The 27487-nt window shown below is 39.9% G+C and overlaps 1 protein-coding gene across 3 annotated transcripts in view; it reads left to right on the top strand.

The window, feature by feature from the left end:
• SNCAIP (synuclein alpha interacting protein) overlaps positions 1-27487 on the top strand; it is a 219517-nt gene that overhangs the window by 43039 nt on the left and 148991 nt on the right. For all 3 annotated transcript variants that reach the window (XM_075836246.1, XM_075836229.1, XM_075836238.1), the window contains exon 2: positions 12111-12145. The gene's annotated coding sequence lies outside the window, so the exon portion shown is untranslated. The remainder of the gene's footprint in view (positions 1-12110; positions 12146-27487) is intronic.

Genomic DNA, 27487 nt, shown 5'->3' with positions numbered 1-27487 from the left:
GTGCGCAGATGCTATATGAAGAGGTCTGATATTTTTGTAGTGGGAATGACAAGACGTTTGATGCCAGTATTGTAAGAGGGATGGGTTTGCTGAATGTGTGTTTTTATCACATGTGGTTTCAATAAATTCTTTGAAAATTGCTATTACTTCATATTTTTGCTTAGTTTCCAAGTTACTGAGTTTATTCTACACATGTATGACTTAAATGTACTGTTGCTGATAGAAGACAATGTATTTTGCCTGAGTTCACTTCACTGTACTGCAATGAATTGAGTAACATTCTAAGTCAGATTTGCTTTATTCTCCTTTTTAATCTATGACTACCAATTTCTGGCATTTTTAAAGCAAATCCTTAAGGCACAAGTGTTTCTGAAATGTTAGTAGATAACTGAAAAAAATAGTTAGCCCTTTTTGGAGGGGGTTCTTACACAGACCCTTTAACTGCTAGCATATTGTCGGAGCATGTAACATCCTCAGGGGTCAATTGCTCTCATGTGACAGGAGAGAAACAACCCTTTATATGTAACTCCTGTAGCTGAAGAAGAGCAATAATAAGATATTGAGGGTGCCTGGTTAAAGGGGTTGTCCAGGCTCGGACAACTAATGACCTATCCATTCATTCCATTTATTGAGGATAAAGATTTATTCAAAATCTTATATCATCAATGTGAAAAAGTAATAACCCCTTTAACCCTAATAACTAATTGTTCCACTCTTGGCAGTAATTCACTATATGGACAAAAGTATTGGGACAGCTACACATTACACCTACGAGAGTTTTTGTGACATTCCATTCAAAATCCATAGACATTAATATGAGTTGCCCCCCCCCCCCTTTGCAGCTAAAACTGTTTTTACTCTTCTGAGAAGACTCTCTACAAGAATTTTGGAGTGTGTGTGTTGGAATTTTTGCCCATACAACCAGAAAACCATTTGTGAGGTTAGACACTGATGTTGGAGGGCCCTGTTTTAGTTCATCCCAAAGGTGTTGCATGGGGTTGAGGTCAGGGCCCCAACCATGTCTTTATGGACCTTGCTTTGTGCACAGGGCACAGTCATGCTGGAAGAGAAAACGTCCGAAACTGTTCCCACAAAAATGGAAGCATACAATTGTTGACAATGTCTTGGTATATCTGAGCATTAAGATTTCCCTTCACTGGAACCGAGTGGCCTATACCAACCCCTGATAAACAACCTATAGCAGTATCCCTCCTCCACCAAGCTTTACAGCTGGCAGAATGTAGTCAGGCAGGTAACGTTCTTCTGGCATTTGCCAAACCCAGACTCGTCCATCAGACTGCCAGATAAAGCGTGATTCGTCACTCCACAGAACACGTTTCCACAGCTCCAGAGTGGCGGCGTGCTTTACACCACACCATCCGTCAGTTGACATTGTGCATGGGGATGTATGGCTTGCATGCAGCTTCTCGGCCATGAAAACCCATGCCATGAAGCTCCCGGAGCACAGTTTTTGTGTGGATGTTAATGCCAGAGGAGGCTTGTAACTTTGCAGTTATTGAGTCAGCAGAGCGTTGGTGATTTGTATGCACTATGCGCCTCAGCACTCGGCTACCCCACTCTGTAACATTACATGGTCCGCCACTTCGTGGCTGAGTTGCTGTGGTTCCTAAACTCTTCCACTTTGCAATAAGACCACTCACAGTTGATCGGGGAATATCTAGGAGGGAAGAAATTTCACTGGCTGACTTGTTGCAGTATTACATTACTACACTCAAATTCAGTGAGATCTTTAGAACGACACATTCTTTCACAAATGTTTGTAAAGGCGGCTGCATGGCTAGTCCTGGATTTTATACCCCTGTGGCAATGGGACAGAAAGAAACAGCTGAACTCAAAGATTGTTAAGTGGTGTGTTCCAAAACTTTTGCCAATATAGTGTAACTGCAATCAATTGTTTGCTAAAACTTGCGATGAGTCTTTTACATCGCTGTGGAGAAATTTTGGCCCAATTTTTTTTTTTCAGAATTGTCTTTATTCTGCAACATTGTGGGGTTTTCGAGCATGAACTGCCTGTTTAAGATTTTGCCACAGCATTTCAATGAGATTCAAGTCAGGACTTTGACTCAGCCACTCCAAAAACCTTAATTTTGCTTCTTCTGAGCCATTCGGAGGTGGACTTGTGTGCCTCGGGTCATTGTTCTGCTGCATAAACCAACTGCGCTTGAGCATTAGATCATGAACTGACAGGCGGACATTCTCCTTCAGGATTTTCAGATAGAGACGAGAATTCATGGTTCCATCAATTATGTCAAATCGTCCAGGTCCTGTAGAAGCAAAGCAACCCCAGACCATCACACTGCAACCATCATGTTTGACTGATGTTATGATGTTCTTATGGTGGAATGTAGTGTTTGCTTTACGCCAGATGTAATGAAACCCACGTTCATGTTTTCCAGAAAACCCATGTGCTGCTTTTTGAGCCCTACTAGCCTACTTTGCATTACCAGACAGGTTCTATTTTAGTGATGTTTAGATTCAACAGGTATGGCAGTAATCATGCCTGGGTGTGGCTAGTGAAATTTAACCCAATTGTCAACTGAATTTGGTAAATGTTTGATTTAGTAGCTTAGGGGCAATTACTTTTTCACATAAGGCCAGGTACAGTAGGGCTGAACAGCATTATTCCTTTAATAAATAAAATCATTATTTAAGAACAGTATTTTGTGTTCATCTTTGTCTAATAATTAAATGTAGTTTGACGATCTGAAAAATTCAATTGTGAGAAATGCAAAAATAGAAGAAATTGGGAAGGGAGTAAACACTTTTCACAACACTGTATTCTCTTTCTTAGTACACGATTGTAGGACTTTGCTTTGTTATATTTGATCCTTCCTTATACCTGTCTGTGCTTTATTTTTCGCCATGCTTATGTTGTTTTTGGTTTGGGTTATCATAGCACTTGTATTGTTCTAGGTTAAAGAAAAAAAATAAAACACATGCACTAAAGGGTTGACTGTTTTGCTCAGAAAGCCCATCACAAATCTCACATTGAGGTCCTTAAACAACCCCCAAAATGTTTGAAGCTTAGTAACAAATCCCACAGCTTTTTTTGTAATCATTTCTTTTTTCTTTTTTCAGAAATATGGTTGGCTGAGGTTAGATTTTTTTTTTTCCTTCTCGCTTTCAGAATAACCACATTTAAATTATACTTTGATGGACTTGCAGTCATTTTTTTCCACTAAATTAACTATGTAATACAACTACAGTATGGAAAATTTGACTAAGTCATCAGCTATAATTCAGTTCTCTGCTTCAGAAATGTTAATTCTAAAGCAAGATATTAGAAAACGAGATGAAATGTTTTTGGTTTTTTTATTCTGATTATGGAATGTAACATGAAAATGATCATAGCTAAGAATAACTGGGTTCATTTTATTAGATTGTGGTACAAAAATTTTTTAGAAGGTTTTCAAATGAGTGATCTTTTTTGACCGAGATTTGCCAGGATGAGTTGGCAATAGTTTTGTTTGTGTACAGAGAGCAAAGAAAATCATTTTTAAACTTTTTGAAATAATGCGGTTTGTTGCTAGGAAAATGTGTTTAAAAGAACATGATTTCTGCTTGAGGGCAACTTAATCTATATCAGTCATTTTAAAGGAAGATTCCAGTTTCAGCAAGTATAGGTCATTCACTGTATAATGAAATTTATACTATTTTCAAATATACTTTCTATTACATTTCCTCATTGTTTTCAAAATCTTTGCTTACAGTCATTGAATGGGAATCATCATTATTTCTTTTCAGAGGATAAAAATCTGTCCTGGTCATGTGATGATCACACAGACAGGACAGAGCTTTAATAATTGTAATGTAACGAGCCTTGCATCTATGTGATCATCATATAACCAGGACTGGCATTCTCTGGAAATAAATAATGATAGCTCCCATTAAATTGCTTAAATTGTAAGCAGATATCCAAGAGGCAATGAATACACAATGGGAGGAAATTCTCAAAAGCGTTACGCCACTTTTATGGCGTAGGATATTTGAAAATCAAGGCGCATGTCGTATTTGCGTGATAATTTGCGACTTTTTACACCACTCACCATTTTTTCAAAGTGGGGGAAAAATTGGGTGGGCTTTAGCTGGAGGTGGTCAGGCCTACCATGGACCCACAGATTTACCATAACTTACCACAAAAATTGGCAATTAACGACTAGATTTAGATTTCTGGCGTACAGACAGCCAAGGATAGGCGAAATTCATTAACTGGCCAATTAGTAAATTACATGCATTGTACTCCAGCGTACCTCAGCTTACGGCTGGCGTATTAAATGGCAGTCTAAGTAAATGTGCCCCCATTGTATATTAAACAGTTACATAACTTATTATTATACGGGGAATAAGATTGATTTGATAAAACCAAAGCATTACAATTTCATTGGTCAATCAGCAGTTTTCAGACCGTTTTCTTAGTACATTGCTATTTTAAAAGCATGTCCCATGTTCTATTCCTTTATCACAGCAGGTGAAAATGATCAAACGGCCTGGTATTGTTTCTCTTAACATTGAGTAGATCGATAAACGTCATCGAGAAACACTTGATAAACTGTTGTCCTGTATATGTGGTCAGCTCATACCCCAATTTAGAAATCAAAGGAAAGATAAAGTGATTTGGCTGCCTGTTCTGTTTATTTGTATTTGTAGGCTGGATAAAGTCGTACTGGCGATATATACAATTCACTAAGTAATGAGTATAAAAGCTCTGCTTGTCTATTGAAATCAACATTGTTCCTGGCTTGATCTGATTCAAAGGGATGTGCAGATGTTCTATTCTACATGGAGAATTCATTGAGGTTATTGTCTTGCTTTCTGCTTTGTAAGCCACCTGAAACACTGTACCAGACCATGGAAGCAGCTGTGCATTACATTACATTAGTTAAGGACTTTTCATGCTCCATGTATTTGCCTTTTTATTGCAGATGAATAATGACTTTGTGTCTTACTCGGTGAATTAGAAACGCAAGCCAACTAGTGATATTGAACCGCAGGTCATTTGTGATAGATACAGTCGGTATGAGTTTATATCATCCAGCCTCTCTCATGTCTTTACACGGCAAGCAGCACTTATTGACTTGTTACCAGTCTGTTCTGGCTTTTTTTGCAATCTTCTACTGGTTTGCCAAGTTTTTACTGGATATATTACCAGCCTTTCATTTAGTAATTGGACTGGAGTCTATAATGTAATGGATCAGCGACTAAAGAAATGAAAAGAAACACATCCTTTTATAAATTTTTAATTAAATGTATAGTGGGTGGAGAAGAAAATTATTTGGCTTGACCTTCTCTAACCCAGTTAGCAATGCGCTGGGAAATGTCACATATATGCACAGTTATGGTTACACGTATATAAATACACTATAAATGCATAGTGGATGCCAAGTTAGGAATATTTAACGCCATATTACAACGTTAGTATCACGCACATGAATAAGGGGGTATCACAGATCTGTAGATAATAATAATATTAATAATATGGTACTATTAAATATACTCCGTTATCTCCTTTATCTTTTACCAACATTCACAGAATTAGGAATACTCAACTTGGGTGTAGTTGCATTTTTGATGTGTCTCAGAAAAAGAACTGTGTCTGGATGAATTCTTTTCATATAATCAGATGGGGTACACGTTGCTTCAAACAATAAAATATAAGCATGTACATACAGGTACATATGGCAAATACGTAACTGTATTTTCTATATGACATTGTAATTGCTAAAATGTTTTGTAATAGGGGTAGGAAGCTTGGTCTCTTGTTGAAAACTGGATGTTCCAACATGAGTATATGCTATATTCTGGTTGGCGAAAAATTCATCTAAAATGCTAATTTTTTTAGGCTCCTGTTTAGGCCTCGCTCACATCTGCGTTGGAGGCTCCGCTAGGGGCCTCTGTCATAGATCTGGCTGAGATTACTTGAGAAAATATGCTGCGCTATTGTCTCCAATAAAATCACGGACACCCTGATGGAAATCCAACAGAACCTATTAAAGTCAATGGGTTCCGTTGGCCGCCAGCGGCGTCCGTTTATTCCATTATTTCCTCGTTTTGCTCCACTGATGGATCAGAACAACAGAACACACCGACGCAGGTGTGAACTAAGCCTAAGAAGTAATTTAGTAATTGAAAATGTATAAAATATACATTAACCCTAGTATCGAAAAAAGGTGCAACGTTTTTAAAATACGCTATAAATGGAGTATGTTTTTATGTACTTGACTGTGATTGTGGGAGTTTGAGTGGACATGCCGTAAGTGTAAACATATTAGTGGCTAGAGAATTGGTGGTCAACCTTGCACACTATGAGAGCCACATATGCGGAGCTTTATTCTATATGAAGGCTGCATATTATATTTAATGTCCTGTACCCCCCAGTCTGTAGAAGGGAGGTGGCTATACTTATGCAGTCACTCTCCATTATAGTCTATGGCAGATACAGTACAGATACAGCCAAGTTAATGCACTCTTCAGTTTTCGTGTCTCGCATTCATTTTACTGGAGGGTGATTGCACTTGTGTGGCCTTCCGTCTTCTGTAAATTGGAGACACAGGACTCCCAGCAGGTTTATAGCAGAACCTATTGATACACTAGAAATGTGTAAAGTGGGAAACTCTTTTAACACCCTTGGAACTCTGGAGTCTGAAGATAATATAATATATTACACAGGAAATAAATTAAATAGCGTTGCCAGGGCCGTTGAATGTGGTACCTGGGATGTCCGTTGACCACCACTGAACTGTAGTGTCCCCATTTCTGTATTGTGAACTGACTTAAGATTATCATCCTAAAAGCACCATATTAAATACCAAATCTGTTTTAAGTCTTTAACTGAATATTTATTTTAATAATTTGGGTCTCCATATTCTCAAAATCTGTTCCCACCCATTGTCTCAAAATAAAGATACTAAGAATAGAAGAGAATGCCCATCAGCAGGGTCTGCAGGAACTTCATGTAGAACAACAAATAAACAGGAAAACACAAAAAAGGTTAAGAAACCACATAAAAAACAAAATCACTAAAGAGACAACAAAGAAAGATCAACTTGATTTAATAAGAAACATCCAAAGTAAATGAACCCTGAAAATCCAGTTATGTTACACCTGTGTGTATCATTGTGTGATAGTATTCTAGTTCAGGAATCATCGTATGGATTATAAACTTATACTGTGCAACATTTTATAATTTTGTTTATATGTGTATGGATTACCATATAGGAATTGTTGCTTGACATTGTCTTATGCAAATAAATTCTCATCAAACACACATATTCTATATCAATTGTTTTCATAAAGTTGAATTATCAGTACAGATCTTGCAATCACGATATAGTTGTATATAGCTCCATGAAGATATCCTCAAGGAGTCCATACCGTTTTCATGGATATTTAGACCTGGTTGGTTGAATATGGACTCAGGACCCAAACTCTGCATTGTAGAGTGATATATGCCACCGCTATACCACTATACTGTGACAAACAAGAGTTCAAAAAGATATCACCTGAAAGAGGATAGTGGAGGGGGGGGGGGGCGTCTTGAGCGTTCCATTTTTAAAGCAACCATTGAGATTGTGTATTGAGTATATTTTCTGGCAGCTATTGTATTCATATGATGGCATAAGCTATTTGAAAGTATATTTTGCTGCTATGGAATATGATTTACGTCTGAGTAGACTTTTCTAGGACAGAAAAGGTTAATGAGTTTCATACTTGCTGTCATTCGGCAACTGATTTAGCATTTGGTACATGTCTTAGAAGGTAAATCCTATACATGGTGCCATATGTAGTAGTCCAGTTCTGTAGTTTTGCATGCTCCACACATTCCCAGTAAAAATATGTCTCATCTTTCCATCCTCCTCAAGTATATTATTCGACTGGCTGTGCGCAGAGGTAAACATTAGATTAAATGTACAGTAGATAAATATTTCTAGAAGATCTTTTAGATCGGCTGCTGCAATCTTCTTATTTTTATAGACTCAGAGTACAGTAAATTGATTTCTGCCCAATTTAAATAGAGAACCAATAGTCTTTCGTTTCATGATCATTTTCCAGTGCGTATCGGGTTTCTGTGGAATTTTTACATTTACTATTGACTTTTTTTGCATTTTGTACAATGTAATGGTTCAGGTTCCAACACATACCACAAAATTGCCAAACAGGGCACTTTGATACCACTTAAAATTCTGTTCTGTTTTTTTTTGTTGTTTTTATCAAATTTTTCTATACTTTTTTTCACCTGGTAACATTTAAGTTTATTTCCGTGCTTACTATTTTATTTAGGATGTTACTAAGGGCATGCCAAGAACAGAAAGACAGCAATGGAAAACAACTGCACTGACATTGATAGCTGGTAAACTAAACAGAAGAGTGCAAACTGAGCATGAAACAAAATAACATAACAAAAGCAGACTTGTTCTTAAACTATATGCATCATGTTATTATTTCTCACTAGTATAGAACATATGCATTAGGCTAAGTTCACACTTGCGTTGTATAATCAGTTAGGGTATGTGCACACGTAGTGACCAAAAACGTCTGAAAATACGGAGCTGTTTTCAAGGGAAAACAGCCCCTGATTTTCAGACGTTTTTGAGCAACTCGCGTTTTTCACTGCGTTTTTCGCGGCGTTTTCGCAGCGTTTTTTACATCCGTTTTTGGAGCTGTTTTCAATGGAGTCTATGAGAAAACGGCTCCAAAAACGTCCAAAGAAGTGTCCTGCACTTCTTTGACGAGGCAGTCAAATTACGCGTCGTAGTTTGACAGCTGTCAAACGACGACGCGTAAATTACAGGTCGTCTGCACAGTACGTCGGCAAACCCATTCAAATGAATGGGCAGATGTTTGCCGACGTATTGGAGCCCTATTTTCAGACATAAAACGAGGCATAATACGCCTCGTTTACGTCTGAAAATACGTCGTGTGAACCCAGCCTTACTCTGATCCGTCTTTAGATTAGTGGATGTTATAAAAACAACGGATGCAAACGGATGGTAAATTGTCAGTTTTTTTTTAAAGGATTAGTTTAATGCATCCGTCAAAAAAACGGACAAGAAGCATCCATTTGCATCCGTTTTTATCAATTTATTACGGATCCGTTTCTCGGCACCCTTTTGTGTTTAGTTGATATTCTGTTGCTGGGCTCTTATCTTAAATAATTTTTTCCTTGGGGGCCTATAAATGAGTAGGAGTACATTCATCAATTCACACCATTATGACAACGCTAAAAAAAAATATTTTCTCTCCAAACTTGATGTAGATACAGCTCCAAAATGGCAATAGAATGTCTGCTGGGGGACACTTCCAGTTTCTTCCTATCACTAGAGGTGTTTTCATTGATTTGCAAAATGCCGTCTGCAAATGAGCAGAGCAAAAAAAAAAGGCTTTGGGCCTGTTCACAACAGCGTTGGCTTTCCGTTCCGGAGTACCGTCTGAGGTTTTTGTCGGGTGAACCCCGCAACGGTAAGTCAAACTGAAACCACAGCTTCCGTTTCCGTCACCATTCCGGCAGGTTTCCGTTTTAATGACGGAATCAATAGTGCAGGCTACTGAAACCTACGGAAACCTGCCGGAATGGTGACGAACGGAAACCATTAGCAATGTTTCCGTCACCATTGATATCAATGGTGACTGATACGGAAGCTGTGGTTTCAGTTTGACTTTCCATTGCGGGGTTCACCCGACAGAAACCTCAGATGGAATCCTGGAATGGAAAGCCAACGCTGATGTGAACAGGCCCTTCTTGTAACTGATGGAAAAAAACTGATGCAAACTGATTACAATCCGTTTGTATCAGTTTTACATTGACACCAATGTTAAAAATAACTGATCAGTTCACCCGACGGAAACCTCAGACGGAACCTCGGAACGGAAAGCGAACGGTGATGTGAACAGGCCCTTAGGGCCTAACTCTTTTATTAAAATATATGCATATAATTAAAGAATGCACATGTGCCACCCACAACCAGGACTCATGCCGCATATGCACCACCAATACATAGAACGCATAAGCGTCATTTACACATCACTCACACAATAGACACAAGTCACTCACACATAGGACACATGCAGCACGTGCGCCACACAGGCAGCACACCTGACGCATAAGCGCCATGCCAAAACCATCCACACATAGGGCACATACCACACATTGACCACCTGCATTACACATCAATCAATAAACTTACCAGGTCTCTTTTTTACAATTTCTAAGCCCTGCTAGAATACCTAAGAGCTGCAACAAAACCTTGCCCTCGAGTTAGGTTAGCCCTGTCCACTTTGTGATTAAGCCATGCCCCTCCGGACATCGAAACTTTCTAACAAATCAAGACTTCAGTCCCTTGCCAATATAGCTTCTGCTCCTTAATCTAACTGTGGTAGAGAAGCACCACCCACCCCATCGGGCCCCTGTGCACCTGCACCTGCTGCACTGGTGGTATGTCTGCCACTGATGCAGAGAGAAAGATAAGAAGAGGAGACTGCAGTGGCTGAGTGACCGACCCTGTAGCATGTAGAGACAGGTCAGAGTGGAGGGGGAGAAGCTACAGAAGCTTGTCAGGGATAAAGAGGAGAGCGGCCCACTGCAGACACCATTTGCCAGATGGGCAGTCCGGCCCTGGCTACAAATAGGCATTCTTCTATTAATGCATATAGCATAGAGCTACATTACATGTATATAAATACTGTGTGGAGATAACTGCACTAACCAAACGATAACATAATCTGGCCCTGTACCTGAGGAGCAGGTGCCTTTTCCTGCCGACCCTTCTCCTCGGCATGGGCTTCCTGTGTTAATAGAAATTCTCTCCCTGGCAAACGGTCTTGCTCACATTGTACAAACAGAGAAAAAGGTTTACTGGTATGAGTATTTTAAGAATTAGCCTAAAGAAAGGTGGATTACGGGTTATTTATTTCTTGAGGAGAATTACCACATGGTACACAATTAAAACAACATGGGGGGATACGAAATAGCGTGGAGTAAAATGCACCTAATTTATTAGGAGGCGCAAGCCTCTTTATAAATTAGGCGCATATCTGGACACTAGTGCACCAGAATGCCAAATCTACTCTAAATACGAGCTGAAGTAGATTTGCCCTATAATTGACACTAGTTTCTGGCATAATTTATAGTAAATTTCTCGGACCGCAGAAAGCCACGTCTCCGTCCCGCACTTTTTTTTAAGTAAAGTGGTGTGAACAGTGCAAATGTAGCAAAAGTCGCAATCTTTTGGGCAAAATTCAACTTTTTTATCCCAGAAAACTGGCATAGAGAGAATAGTCAATTCTCCCCCATTTCTTTATTAAAAAATTGTATGTGACATATTTCTATAGTGCTTGTCTCCCAAAGCCCCCCATTGGAATGTACAGATACCTAAGGGCTTTATGTTGTTTTTTTTATGTTGTACTAATCAAAGTATACAGATGCAGCTCTGCTCACATCCGCGCTAGTATTTCCGTCATTTTGTACCATCATGGAAACAGAATAACAAAAATAATGGAAGCAATGGATCTATCAAATGACCAATACCAACGATGCCCAACGGAACCCATTGACTATAATGGGTTCCATGGGGTTGCCAGCATGGCTTCCATCATTTCGCTAGACAGAATATCGCTGCATGCTAATATGGCAGATACACATTTTATTACTCAAGAAATTCCAAAAGATTTTCCAAAAGTATAACGGAGGCTTCAGGGGTGGCGAGAGGGAAGGGGTAAGAGAAGAGGAGGGACATCAGGAATAACCTGACAGAACAGGTGAGACAAGAATAACAAGTAAAGCATAAAGAAAATTCTGGGTCCAAATACAGCACACATCTCCAAATACAGGTTCCACGTCGCCAACTGCAAAAACCAACCAAAGTTTAGTATGACGTGCAGGAGAGGATAAAAGAGGGGGATAAGCCAGCACGGGGGTGTCAGAAAGACAAAGCAAGGAAATGTCCAATTGTGATAAAGGAGGGGCACATACACATTTTAATTGAAGAGCAAACAAAACATTATAATCGTCATCATCAACATTTTATAAGATGCTGATGATGATGATGAACAAGTTGATGACATATTCATTATTTTTCTGTTTGTCTTGTTTCTAGGTGCCTTGCGTGGCAAGAAAACTGCAGACATACAAGTAAGTACATTTTATGCTATAATTTATTTTCTCAGCTGCGGAATTACTAAATGCCTGTGAGAAGGCAGCCAAACATATTTCACTTAAAACTAATCAAGTTCCCTGGGTTGGGGGGTCAAATGAGCCCCACCGATCAGTTATAGTGTGCATGCCCAGTGAGTGCCTATAGGGGCTTTCTCATCACATAAAGTAATGGCATCACTAGTAATATCTGACCTAAAAGAGGAATTCATTAAAGGTGTTTTCCCATCTCATAAACTTTCTGATCACTTGGCGTCCTGCTGGCATCGGACCCCCACTGACTCTGAGAACGTATTTTACTGCACAGTAGCAATTATCATCTGAAACTTTGTATGGCAAGTGCATTTTGTTTTTTAAATCCCTTTTTTGAAATCAGTATCCCCGATCTATCAATTCAGTGTGGCATATCAAACTATCTGACCAACGATTGATCCACTGCATAGTGAGTGATCTTAATCTAATGTGTATGGCAAGCGTTAGAAATTGGTGCTTAGATTTCTGAGAAAACAGATGGCCTTAATCTGCCCAAAGCTCTCAGATATGTATTGGTAGATGCCGCCAATTTTGCTGGGATCTGCCAGCACTATGCCTGTGGGCCACCAAAGTCTGCAAATGACACCAAAATTAGTCAACAAATATTTCATGTCCTTGGCCAGTTTTACAGAGCAATTCCTCTCTGTTTTTAAGATCTCTGCTTGCAGTCATTTAATAGGAGCCTCCATTGTTTACTTCCAGGGGATAAATATCTGTTCTGGTCATGTGATGGACACACAGGTGCATGTCTCGTTACAAGACATAACTCTGATAATTGAACTGTAACTGTAAGGAGCCCTGCACCTGCGTGATCATCACATGACCTTTTTATCTCCTAAGAGGAAACAATAAGGGTTTCCATTGAATAACTTTCATTACACAATAAATAAGATTTATTTGCTGAAACCCGAATACCTCAGCCAAGGGAAATTCCTTCCTCACCATGATCAGAGAAGTTGATCCGACTGGATCAATAACCCTAATAAAAAAAGCATATAAGGCTTGTTAACTGTCCCTTCTTTCCATTGGAGTAAGTTATAAAGCCATTTATTTCAACTTGCATTTTGTTTAGGGTTGTTAGCCCTCATTAGGACAATATATGGAATTGAAGACTGTATGGAGTAGGGGTTAGGCACGAAAGAAACCAAAAGGTCCTTCACTGAAAGGCTATAATATAGTGTCTCCGTTTTACAACAAAACATCATCCCAGTTTACAAAAACACAGTATTTTTCTTTATTTAAGGGCTTTTTTGTTCCTTGCATCCAGGGCCGTCCTTAGGAGTCTGCGACCTGTGCAGCCCCTGCTGTAGGGGGTGCTTCAGATTGCCTGGCACTCAAAGCTCCTAACCAGCACAAACCTTAATATAAGTTGTATAGTATCAGTATTTAGACATTGTAAAGCTCTACTTTTAGATTACTATGTATGTGTGGCACTGTTATCTGATCACTGAATGTTGGTACTATTTGAGCACTGGTTGTGGTTGTTTTGGACATTGTGGGACTCATTCGTAGGCACTTACAATATATTATTTTTGCAGTATATGCTGGTGGCTGCACTGTATAACATTGTTGATTACGTATCTGTATTGAAGGTTTTTTTTTTGGCCAACGTATGGCACGGTTATTTCGGCACCTTACTGTGTGGTACTTTTAATTAGGCACCATTTGGTATAGTTATTTGTACACAGTTTGACATTAAACAATATAGGGGGGGGGGGGCAACAGAAGGTATTGCAAAGTGCACCAACCAAGGCCTGCCCTGCTTTCACCCAAAACCTTTCTGGTAACCTTGCTTGCTTTGTGATTAATTCAGGTAGCACAATAGAACTTTTTACTTGTATATCTCGAAACACAAAGGGATGCAGTTAAGGCTATGTTTATAATGCGTTTTTGTCCTCCGTTTAACGTTTACACCGGGAAAAGCTCACGACTTATACGTTAAATGGAGGCTGTGACGGATGCCCAACAGTAGCGTCTGTTGCCCATAGACTAATATGGGATCCATTTAACAGATACACTGTGAGCTTTTTTGTAACGTATCTTTTAAACGGATGCCTTTATAGCCTATGGGTGACAGATGCCTATAGACCCATAGCCTATAATATCATCCGTTTAACTGGTACTTCATGAAAAGCCCATGACATATCTGTTAAACAAATCCCTGTGACGGATGCTATACATTGGCATCCGTCACCTATAGGCTAATATGGTATCATTTTAACGGATACTACAGGATGGAATAGCATAGTCTACTATGGCATTCTATACTTCATTTTGTGCAGTATATCGATGTATGGTGGCCAGACGCCAGAGTCTTTTGGCCTACGTCTGACTAATGAACCCCTATAGAAACGTTTATTGTGTACGTCGGGAGCTTTCTAAACATATACGCTAAACGGAGGACAAAAACGCAGTGGAGCAGCAAAGCAGTGGATGTATGCTTTATGCCTAAACACCAGATTTCATTTTCTTATCAGACTTAACTACTTGTACTTGAGAATTTAACACATCGAAAAACAATATTTGTTTAAAGTCAGTTACTGTTTATCCTACACAACATGTAGCGTGTTGCCGAGAAACATATTTTACTGCTAATTAGAAGATGAACATATGGGAAAATTACCCTTTTAATATGAATATGTAAGGGAAATTTTAATGACATATTAAATGCCCAGGTCATTAACTATATTATAGGTTTATTTAATGTTAAAACAATATTTATTTTGTCTGGCATATGAGACATTACTGGGCAAAATAAATATTCTTTACCTCATGACTTTATCTCGTATAGTTATTTATGGTGTGCCTGAGCCTTTCATATGCAATTACGCAGCAGTTCTCTGAGGTCCCTATTTGTTTGCATTGCACCCAAATGTTCCTTTGAAGATCTCTTTCCATTAAATTGTTGTTTTTACATTTTGAATTCATTACAATGTGCCACAATTTGCAGCAAAGCACATTTGTTATGAGGCAATGCTTGCCTTTGACCCTGTCATTTTAAAGCCACCAAACGGGGATAAAGTTATAGCATGTCCATTACCAATCCTAACTATACGTTTCATGTATATCCCTTTGTTGTTAGCTTTAGATTTATTATATAGCTCAAATATATCCTCTTCTCTTACAAACATCTTGGAAATGATATGTACATGGATTAAGAATTTAAGGAGGTACCAATCGAATTTCAGTCCTGCAGCCCTCTAACTCCTTCCTTACCGCCTTAGTGGTTCATTTTTTCATTCTGATTTTAAAAATATTTAGGCATACAATTGGCTCTGTTCAGACGTTTCAAATCCGACATGTTTTTACTACAGGATCCGCGGCAGAAATCAAAGGCTGACACTTAGAATTCTGCCACGGATGAACAGTTTTATGTGGGCATTCAATGTTTTCTATAGAGTCAATGAAGAACAGCTCCAAAAACGTCCTAAGAAGTGACCTGCACTTCTTTTTCTCGGCCGTTTTTTTACGCAGCCGTTTTTCAAAATGGCCGCGTAAAAAAACGGCCCATCGGAACACAACGCCGTTTTTACCATTGAAATCAATTGGCAGATGTTTGGAGGCGTTCTGCTTCCGATTTTTCGGGCGTTTACGGCCCGAAAAACGGCCGAAAATAGGCTGTGTGAACATAACCTAACAGTTTATTGAAAATTTAGTATTCCACTATCCGCTAAACACACTTCATAGGTATAGCATTGATTCAATTTGGCAATTACCACCGGAATAGTCATATTTTAATCTCCTTTCCAGTTTGAGGCTATTAATGATCTTGCAGCAATTAAGATCTGATTAGCTATCCATCTGCACTCTAAAGGAATACTTTCAAAAAATATATTTAAAATCCCCAACTCAGGCGACAAATTCGGGATATAAGAGTAAATGATTTCAGGTTGTTTTTCAATAGAATTGTACAGATTATAGGTCACATTAAAGGTGGAAAAATTTCTGAAATGAATCATCTTGTACTGATTTTTTGGACATGACAAAAACCTGGCAGTTAGGCCTCATGCACACGAACTTATTTTTTTCCTTCCGTAAATACTGGCGTAAATACGGGTCCTTGGTCACACATACTCGACCCGTATTGCACCAGTATTTATGGACCCGTGCCCGTAAATACAGTTCCGGTGTCACCAGTATTCCACCCGTATTTACAGGTACAGTTTCGCTGCAAAATTGCACTGCACTAATCGGCAGCCCCTTTTCTCTATCAGTGCAGGATAGAGAGAAGGGGCAGCCCTTTCCGTAGTAAAAGTAAAAGAAATTCATACTTGCCGTTGTCTTGGTGACGCTTCCCTCTTTCGACATCCTGCCCGACCTCCCTGGATGACGCGGCAGTCCATGTGACCGCTGCAGCCTGTGATTGGCCTGTGATTGGCTGCAGCTGCAACTGATTGGCTGCGCTGCATGGGCTGAAACGTCATCCCGGGAGGCCGGACTGGAGGAAGAAGCAGGGAGTTCTGGGTAAGTATGAACGTCTTTTTTTTTTACACGTTGATCTATATTGTGATTGGTAGCACTGTCCAGGGTGCTGAAACAGTTACTGACGATCGTTTAACTCTTTCAGCACCCTGGACAGTGACTATCCCCTGACGTCGCCTAGCAACGCTCCCGTAATTACGGGTGTACACACGTAGTCACCCGTAATTACAGGAGCTCCATAGACTTCTATGGGCCTGCCCATGCCGTAATTACGGCCTGAAATAGGACATGTTCTATATTTTTCAACGGCACGGGCACCTTCTCGTAAGTATACGGGAAAGTACCCGTGGCCAATAGGTAATGGGATTTAATGAAACCAGAGGTCACGTCCATCAAGTGCCATTAGCCCCTTGGGGGTCACGCTGTCAAGGTAGGGGTGGAAAATAGCACCGTAATTTCAGCCGTAATGGCATGTGCAGGCGTCTTTTGCTGCGTCCATTACGGACGTAATTGGAGCTGGTTTTCCATGGAGTCCATGTAAAACGGCTCCATTTACGTCTGAAGGAGTGACAGGCACTTCTTTGACGCGGGCGTCTTTTTTACCCGCCGCCTTTTGACAGCGGCGCGTAAAAAAAATGACCGTCAGAACAGAACATCGTAAGACCCATTCAAATGAATGGGCAGATGTTTGCCGACGCTTTTGAGCCACATATTCGGACGTAATTCGGGGCTAAAACGCCCGAATTACGTCCGTAAATAGTGTGTGTGAACCCAGCCTTACGATTCGAAATGATAACAAATGAAGGCTACATTTATCAAGTAATTTACTCCAGACATTAATAATCACATCAAGCATGAACTCCAAGTCTTTCAGATGGTAAAATGCAGAAATTTGCTGTGCCATCACTACTTGTGTTGTTTTAGGATTTGGCACAGCATATTTATTATGCTGCTGAGTTCTTTTTATATATATTTGCACAGCTGCACTTATTCATATTTAGCACAGTGTTAAATGACGACCATAGACACAGTAGATAAAATAAATATGGAATTCAGATAGAAGCTAATTATTCGTATTAATATCCATGCCACTAATATGTCTTCACAAATGCAAAACTGGGGATATTAGATGCTTTCTTTAGAAGAGCAATTATTTTAGTCCGCGACCTTCTGTCCTCTGTGAGATATGTGAACCAGAGCTTTTTGACTGAGGTCCATCTACTGTATATGCATAAGCCAAACTATAAAGCGAACACACGTATGGATATACACACACATGCATTGACACCAATAGACACAAGTGTGCACATCCACTCACAACTCTTTCTGTGTTTGGACCTTTTTACTCTTTTTATTATATTTTTGTTGGAAGATACCGGAGAAAGTAAATGAAAGGTGTGCAGCTGCTTTTTAGGTTAGCCCTGGAGACTTTTGTTCTGTATTTAGTAATTCATACAGTATTTTAGGAATAAGCCCGTCGTGGTATTTATCCTTAACATCTGTTTGAACTTTAGAGGGAAAAAAAACATCTGCACTGTAAACGCAGTTTCATTTTCAGAGGTCAGGAAAACAAAACGCTGCAATATTACCATTATTTCAAATATCAAATATTTTCCTTTCAGATTTTTACAGTGGCATTAAGTTATTCTTCACGTAAATGTACCACATTTCGTCAATGCCAGTTAAAGGGGTTTTCCCACAAACGACATTTATTATCTATCCAAAGGACAGGTGATAATTTAATGATCGCTGAGACCCTCACCAATCACTAGAACCAAGGTCCCAAGTCTTCCATTCTTTCTCACCGCACGACCACGGTGAGAAGTTGTTTGAATAGCCGCTTAATTTAATGTCTGTTAGACCGATGAAGACAGCCGAGTACATCGCTTGTCTGTTTCCTTCCGCTCCATAGACATTGAATGAAGAGGTAGCGTGTATGCTCGACCGCCACTCTGTAACGTCTGTGGTCGCTGACCATGAACTCCTCCTATCCTGTTGACGCCATTCTCTCCAGAAATGTCTGCACATGCGTCCGTCCTGTTCTGCAGTGACCACTAGGGTGCGCTCGCGAGCTCAGTCCAGCCTTAAGGAGCCACAGCGCACACATGTGTGAGATTGAGCTGATTGCTCCCAGATCACCACGGACTATAAGAAGGGCTCTGCCCCTCCCTGCATTGCCTGAGCGTGTTTGTATCTACCCGTGTCTGTCTTGAAAATGGTTCCTTGAGTGTTTTCCAGTTCCAGTGTTCACATTCCTGCTACCTGTATCCTGTTTCCCGTGCTACCGGGTTCCTCTCCTATACTGTGTTTCTCCGCACCTGTTGTCTGCCTGCTGCCAGAGTTCCATCCGAGCCTAACCCATCGCTACTGTCTGAATTGCCACAGGTACCTTTATCCGAACAAAAGACATTGACTTTGTACCCTGTTTGGCCAGCTGCTATACCGCTACAGCGGTACGGCCCAGTGGCTCCACATACCCACAGATCGTGACACACTCCATTCAAATTCGCCTTCACTACTGTCATTGAGCGGTGAGGAGGAACGGGGCACTTTGGATCCCTGTTCTAATGATCAATGTATGTCCCAGCGGTGGGACCTCCACCGATCCTTCATTTATCACCTATCCTGTGAATAGTTATTAAATGTGGTTTGTGGAAAAACCTCTTTAAGTAACAGTTAAATCTAAAATTCTCCTTTTTTTTTTTTGTATAAAGTCATATGTAAAATACTACCTTCTTAAAATGAATTGACGGGGGAAGTTGTGGCCAGCCATACATTTCGCCTGAAGCGGCGATGCAATTCAAGAAATGGTCGTCCATGTTATACATGGACAGGTTTACCAGAGCGAAAGCTGCAGATACTTAGCAACTATGCACTGTGGCTCATAGAGGGGCCACGTGTCAATTCAAGGAATGGCCGTCCATGTAATGTACGGGCAGGTTTACCACATTGGAAGCTACAGATACTTAGCAGCTGTCCTCAGTGGCACGTAGTGGGGGTCCAAAGGGAGGGACCCCCTCCATAATGTCCAGGTGGTTATCCTGCATTGTATAAATGTATAACATCATATTTTGTAAACAGACTATTAGCTAGAAAATAAATGACGATTGAATGCTCTATTAGACCATAAAACCTTGTGCCACTTATTTTCAGTCTCCCACATGTATTTTCAGCAAAATGTCATTTAATTTTTTTTTAAACAACTACATTCTGTTTTCTACCTCCCTTAAAGCTGAAGCACCCTGTGTGATCTATTTTTCTTAAAAAACAGCTGTTAACGTGTCCATTGGTTTTCAATGGGGTTTCCGTAATGCCGAAAAGTGTCCGTCGGGGTCTATTTTTTTTTTTTTTTTTTAACAGGACAGACAAACGGGGGCTGTCTCATTTCTTCAGTCCAGTTGAACAGGATCCTGAAGGATCCGTTTTCTTTACAACATAAGTCTATGACAACATAGCTCTACAGGATAGGCAACCTATTGAACCATTCTGTTTGATATCGGTCTTGTTTTTCGATAAACATCTAAATACCTTTTAAAAAAGCAGACAAAAAAAAGAATGCATTTAAAAATGGATACAAAAGCATACAACGTACTTTTTGATCTTAAAAAGCTTCCTGTTGTTTCCTGTAAAAAAAACTTGAGTTTTGTTTTTTTAAAGATTAAAAAAAACTGGACGATTTAACGTGTTTCAGAAACGTGGTGTGAACCTAACCTAACTCCCTCAGAATTATCATCGATCCCTTGGTTGACTCCCTCACTAGTGTTTTGTATTCGCCCCCTGACTGGTAATCTGTCACCTTGATACAGAGTTGTTGGGAGTGCTCTTATGTTTTCATGGATTCATTTTTGGCAGAAAAACCATTCATCAGGAGATTTTCACATTTCAGATACAGGTGTATCCATACTACAAGCACTTGAAGCACCTTGACTGCACACAATTGATCTCCCTTTGACTATTTTGTGACTTTCCCATTGATTTACATGTGTTATATTTAAATTATTGAATAGATTAAGGCCGCTTTCACACTAGTGTATTTTGGTCAGTGTTTTGCATCAGTATTTGGGAGCCAAAGCCAGGAGTGTAACATTAAGGCTATGTTCACACAGGGTGGATACGCTGCGTAAAAGCACACAGCATATCCGCCCTGTGTGCCACAGGGAATTTCCGCTGCGGAAAACTGCACGAAAAAAAAAGGATACTTACCATTAAAGCGACGCGTCCCTCTGACGTCATGACGCTTTGCAGCCCTGGGATGACGTTTCATCCCATGTGACCGGTTCAGCATGTGATTGGCTGCAGCGATCACATGGGATGAAATGTCATCCCAAGAGGCTGGCTTGGACGGAGAAACACAGACTTTTGGGAAAGTATAAGATATATTTTTTTGCGGAATCACTGTGATTCCGAGGCAAAAAAATGTAACATCTGCTGTTTGTTGGAGGTTTTACCTCCCATTGAATTCAATGGCGAAATCCCGCAACAAACAAGCAGCGTTTACGCAAGTACACTTGACATGCTATGTGGATTAACCCCTTGAGTACCCAGCTCATTTTGGCCTTGAGGACCAGACCCATTTTTTCAAATCTGACATGTATCACTTTATGTGGTAATAACTCCGGAATGCTTTTACCTATCCAATTGATTCTGAGATTGTTTTCTCGTGACACATTGGACTTTAGTTTAGTGCAAAAATTTGGTCGATAAATTCATTCCTTATTTGTGAAAAACACCAACATTTAGCGAAAATATGAAGAAATTATGATTTTTCCCATTTTAAATGTATCTGCTTGTAAAACAGATGGTAATACCACACAAAATAGTTACCAATTAACATATCCCATATGTCTACTTTATGTTTGCATCGTTTTTTGAACATTCTTTTATTTTTCTATGACCTCACAAGGCTTAGAACTTTAGCAGCAATTTCTCATATTTTTAAGAAAATTTCAAAAAGCGATTTTTTCAGGGACGAGTTCAGTTCTGAAGTGGTTTTGAGTGCCCTATATATTAGAAACCCCCATAAAACACCCCATTTTGAAAACTGCACCCCTCAAAGTATCTAAAACAGCATTCAGAAAGTGTTTCAACTCTTTAGGCGTTTTACAGGAATTGAAGGAAAGTAGAGCTGAAATTTTCAAATTTCATTTTTTTTTACAAAATTCATATGTAATACATTTTCTTCTGTACCACAGAAGGTTTTACCTGAGAAACGCAACTCAATATTTATTGCCCAGATTCTGCAGTTTTTAGAAATATCCCACATGTGGCCCTAGTGCGGTCATGGACTGAAACACAGGCCTCAGAAGCAAAGGAGCACCTCTTGGATTTTGGGGCCTCCTTTTTTCAGAATATATTTTAGGCACCATGTCAGGTTTGAAGAGGTCTTGTGGTGCCAAAACAGTGGAAACCCCCGAAAGTGACCCCCATTTTTTAAACTACACACCTCAGGGAATTTATCTAGGGGTATAGTTAGCATTTTGACCCCACAGGTATTTTGCTATATTTTCTGGAGTTAGTCTGTGAAAATGAAAATCTACTTTTTTTCTGGAAAAACGTAAAAATTTCTAATTTTTGCAAGAAATAAAGGAGAGAAAGCACCCCAACATTTGTAAAGCAATTTCTCGCGATTACGGAAATACCCCATATGTGGTAATAAACTGCTGTTTGGACCCACAGCAGGGCTCAGAAGGGAGGGAGCGCCATTTGGATTTTGGAGCTCTGATTTTACTGGAATGGTTTTCAGTGCCGTGTCACGTTTGCAACGCCCTGGAGGGACCTAAACAGTGGAATCCCCCCAAAAGTGACCCCATTTTGGAAACTATACCCCTCAAGGAATTTTTCTAGTGGTATAGTTATCATTTTGACCCCACAGGTTTTTTGCTGAATTTATTGGAATTAGTCTGTGAAGATGAAAAGAGACTTTTTTTTGGAAAAAACACAGAATTTTCTAATTTTTATAAGGAATAAAGGAGAAAAAGCACCTCAACATTTGTAAAGCAATTTCTCCTGATTACGGAAATACCCCATATGTGGTAATAAACTGCTGTTTGGACCCATGGCAGGGCTCAGAAGGGACGGAGCACCATTTGGATTTTGCAGCTCAGATTTTGCTGAATTGGTTTCTGGGGGCCATGTCGCGAGTCCCTGAAGTACCAGTACAGTAGAAATTCCCCAGATGTGATCCCAATTTGGAGACTATACCCCTGAAAGAATTAAATTAGAGGTGTAGTGAGCATTTTGAGCCCTCAGGTGTTTTATAGATTTTATTAGAATTGGTCCGTGAAATATAACCTGTAGCTTTAGCTCAGAATTTTTCATTTCCACAAGGAATACAGGAGAAAAGACACCCCAAAATGTGTTACACAATTTCTCCTGATTACGGAAATACCCCATATGTGGTTGTAAACGGCTATTTGGACATACGGCAAGGGTCTAAACGGAAAAAGTGAAATTTCGTTTTTGGAGTGGAGATTTTACAAAATTTGTTTTTGACGCCATGTTGCATTGCGCTGAGGTACCAGTACAGTGAAAACTCCCGAGAAGTGACCCCATTTAGGAAACTACACCCCTCAAGGAATTCATCTAGAAGTGTAGTGAGCATTTTGACCCCCAAAGGTTTTGCAGAAATTAGTGCACAGTGGATGTTGCAGATTGAAAATTGACATTTTCCACATATATGCTATTTCAGTGCCCAATGCGTTGGGCCCAGCTTGCACCACTGGAGACATACGCCCCATAAATTGTTAAGCGGTTCTCCAGAGTACGGTAATACCCCATATGTGGTCATAAACCGCTGTTTGGGCATACTGCCAGGCCCAGAAGGAGCGCCATTTGGCTTTTGGAGCGCAGATTTTGCTTGGTAGTAGTTTTGTTTAGTGTTTTACTGGTGTTTCAGTTTATAATGTGGGGGCATATGTAATCTGTGCGGAGTACATACATTTTTTGCGTGACACACTGTCGTTTTTATTGGTACCATGTTTGGCTACGCGCGACTTTTTGATCACTTTTTATTCCATTTTTTTGGAAACAACGTGACCAAAAAAGGAAATTCTGCCATTGTTTTTTATGGTATTTTTTTTACGGTGTTCACCGTGCGGGATAAATAATATGATATTTTTTTAGGTCAGGCCGATACGAACGCGGCGATACCTATTATGTCTAGTTTTTGTCTTTTTTTTCATTTTTTTTCTAATTATAAAGGGCTTGATCAGGGAAACAAGGCGATTATTGTTTTTATTACGTAAAACTTGTATTTATTTATTTATCTAAAACTTTTTTTTTTACTTTTTTTTTACTTTTTTTTCACTTTTTATTTTACACATACTAGGGGACTGGAAGATCTGATCTTCTGATCCCCTGCACAATACACTGCACTACTTCTGTATGTACTGATGTAGTGCAGTGTATTGTAACTGTCACTTTACAACTGACAGTTGAGCCTATTACGTCCTGCCTTGGGCAGGACCTAATAGGCTCCCGTACCTGGCAACCAGGAAGCCGTTGCTAGGCTTCCTGGTTGCCATTGCAACCATCAGAACCCCGCGATTTTTCGCGGGGGGGGCAATGGGGTGCAGAGGGAGCCCCCTCCCTCTGTATCAATCACTTAAATGCCGCTGTCGCTATTGACAGCGGCATTTAAGGGGTTAAACTACAGCGATCGGAGAGGACAGTGATCGCTGTAGTTGCAGTGGGATGTCGGCTGTATATTACAGCCGACATCCGATGAAGATGGAGCGAGCACAGCTCCTGTGCCCGCTTCATCCTCAGGGCGTTACTATACGCCCATTTTCGGGAAGGGGTTAATAAAAAGTGTTTTGTTTTTTTTTTACACTGCTTTCTCTGATCTCCTCACGTATCTCACAGAAATGAGGAGATCAGAGAAAGTGACAGGAGCTTTCTCCTGCAGACGACGTCACAGACGGCTGTGATTGGTCAGTCTTCAGAGACTGACCAATCACAGCAATCGCCGGCATTGGGGACTGCTAATTGGTCCCCAGGCCGGTAGCAGAGACGGTTAGCTGTCAATGACAGCTGCCGCCGCTGTTCTGTCACTATGTGATTTCACATAGTGACAGTTTATTCCTGCGCCGTAATAGTACGTCGAAGGTACGCTGGCATAAGTGGCCAGCGACGTACTATTACGTCAAAGGTACGCAAGGGGTTAAAAAACCACGTCGCAGGTCAATTTTTGAGCGTTTTTTTTGCCCAGCATTTACGCAGCGTGTGGATGAGGTTTGTTCAAATCTCATCCACTTTGCTGGTACTGTCTCATGCTGCAGATTTTCCGCAACTAAATCTGTTGCGGAAAATCTACAGTATTTACTCTACGTGTGAACTGACCCTAACAGAGAAGAATAATAATGGAAATATTTGCACCTCTTCTTTCTTTTGGACCCACTCCTTGTTTTGGCTTCCAAATACTGATCAAAAATATATTGCCTATGGCCCCCTGCTCACTGATATAGCCGTATTCCCGGTCCGTGATTATGGCTACCACCGGCCACGGACAGTCAGCCACGTTTGTGGGCCGTGCTACCATTATAAAGTATGCGAGTACGGACTGTACAATTTAAAAATAGGACATGTCCTATTTTTTGCGGATGCTTTCTACGGCCCGGACACCTTCCCGTAAATATAGATGTCCGTGGGCAATAGAAATGAATGGGTCCGTACTTCGATCTGCAATTACGGTTCGTAATTGCAGATCAAAATTACGGCCATGGTCATGGGGCATAATAGTGGCCGTAGTGTGAGTTTTATTCACTTTATGTTGAAAAAATACCATATCTACTAAAACACATCTTTATTGATTACTATTAGTCGTTGAAAAATCATTTTATACATACAACTCTAAACATCTATGTCTTAAGGTTTCACCATTAGCAAAAGGTTTTTTGTTTAATTTATTGTGAAGGCAGTTGCTCTATGGAACTCAGTGCCCTGTAGAACTTGGACCTCCCCCGGCCGGTAGTCTCCTTTTTTTGAGCTTGAGATATGAAATCCGTCCTACCAATAGCAATCAGAGTTGACTAGGGGCTCATGCTCATACAATGTCATATGCACGGACCCTGCATGGCAGTAGCATAGAACCCCTACCCTACCGGTCTGTATCACATGTGCTGCTATATAGAGCCCCCACGAAGTACTGTTTCCTTTACTGGGAACAATGCTTTCTAGGGGTTAATACTTTCATAATATGGCATGAAATGGAAGATCAATGCAACTCAGCACTGTATGATTTTTATTATGCGATCCACTTGTTAATTATAAACGTTTTCGGCCTCATTAGGCCTTCATCAGATAATTCTATGCAAAACAGAAATAAAATAGAAAACATAACATCATCTTTATGTCACATTGTACAAAATTTGTATAGAAAAGCATACTACAAAAAAATTGTACAGCAATGTGTAATAGGCAAAAACGGGTATAACATCGCCCTCATGCTATATTATATTAGTAATTTTTTTTTAGAATGAATATATTCAATCACTTATTATATACATATGGTAGTGTTAATTGTGACATACATACCCACTATTCCAAATGCAATAGCCAAGAGGTTTATATCATATAATATTATATGCCGTATATTTCCTAGATTATAAAATGAAAGATACCATGAAATGGAATCCCTAAAAAAAAAAACCTCTCTGCATATAGTACAGTTTAGGCTCATAGCAGATCCTTACCATGGATCCGTAATACATTTGTATTGGGCTGGGTTCCATAACCAGATCTGCAGCCCTCCTCTGGTATTATAGTAATTTAACACAGGTATTTTGTGTTTGTCTTTTTCTGGATAAACACAGCATGATACAAATTGTCAAACTTGATGGAATGGTGTGTTACTTTCAACCTTATTGTGGACTGTCATTATCAGTGGTTTGATGTGTTTGTGTATGAGCACCAGGTGTACCTTTTTCCCTTTTTTTTAAAAAATCTTTCTTAACAGAATAAATAAAACAAGGCCACTTGGAAAAACGGGCATGTTTACTTGCTGAATATTAATGAACTCATTTATTATTAATTGACTTGGAAGGTTTATATTGCTTGTAATTTAATTAAAATAGTCTTACCAAAGCTACTGTATAATGCTCCGTCAACAGTTCTCCCTCTTTCTGAGGTCATTTGTGTATATGAGGGATCTTTACTCCGTAGCTATTACCGGTCGATACAAACAGGTTATTCAGTTATTAAAGTGTTTATGTGTCTAAGTAATTGTTAAAAGAGCATTTTCATTTTGTTCCCGACCACATAATTCCTTTTAGCAGAAAAAATTTGCAGCATACAAATCATCTTCCACAGAATCACTTGACATGAGAAATGTTGCATGTGTACTACCCAATGTAAGCAGCTATGTAATCTGATGATGCGCTGATGCATGGACACTGGCTTTGGTCTCTCATTTAATTATGAAATATAATTAAGAGATGATTGGCAAGATACCCTGGGAAAGTTTATGCCTGCATTATATATTGCTCTTTTAATTTAGACTAGTGACCCCATGAAGGACATTTGATCCCTACTTTAGCTGCATCTTGATTTTGTTAATGGGCCAAGTTAAATAAGGCCTCATTTACACAAGCGTATTTCACGTCCGTGATACGCCAGTGAAAATCACGCACGTCGCACGGACCTATGCAAGTTAATGGGGCCATTCAGACATTCCGTGTTTTTCACGCAGCGCGTGTCCGCTGCGTGAAACTCACTGCATGTCCTATACTTGAGCGTTTTTTGCGCATAACGCACCCATTGAAGTCAATGGGTGTGTGAAAATCACGGAGAGCACACAGACGCACATCCGTGTGCTGTGCATGATTCGCGCAACAGTAGATCAAGAAATGATGGGAAAATGAAAACCAC

The sequence above is a fragment of the Rhinoderma darwinii genome, chromosome 1 (assembly GCF_050947455.1).
Source record: "Rhinoderma darwinii isolate aRhiDar2 chromosome 1, aRhiDar2.hap1, whole genome shotgun sequence".
In the NCBI taxonomy this organism is placed as follows: Eukaryota; Metazoa; Chordata; class Amphibia; order Anura; family Rhinodermatidae; genus Rhinoderma; species Rhinoderma darwinii.
This window is presented reverse-complemented; position numbering and strand designations above follow the sequence as displayed.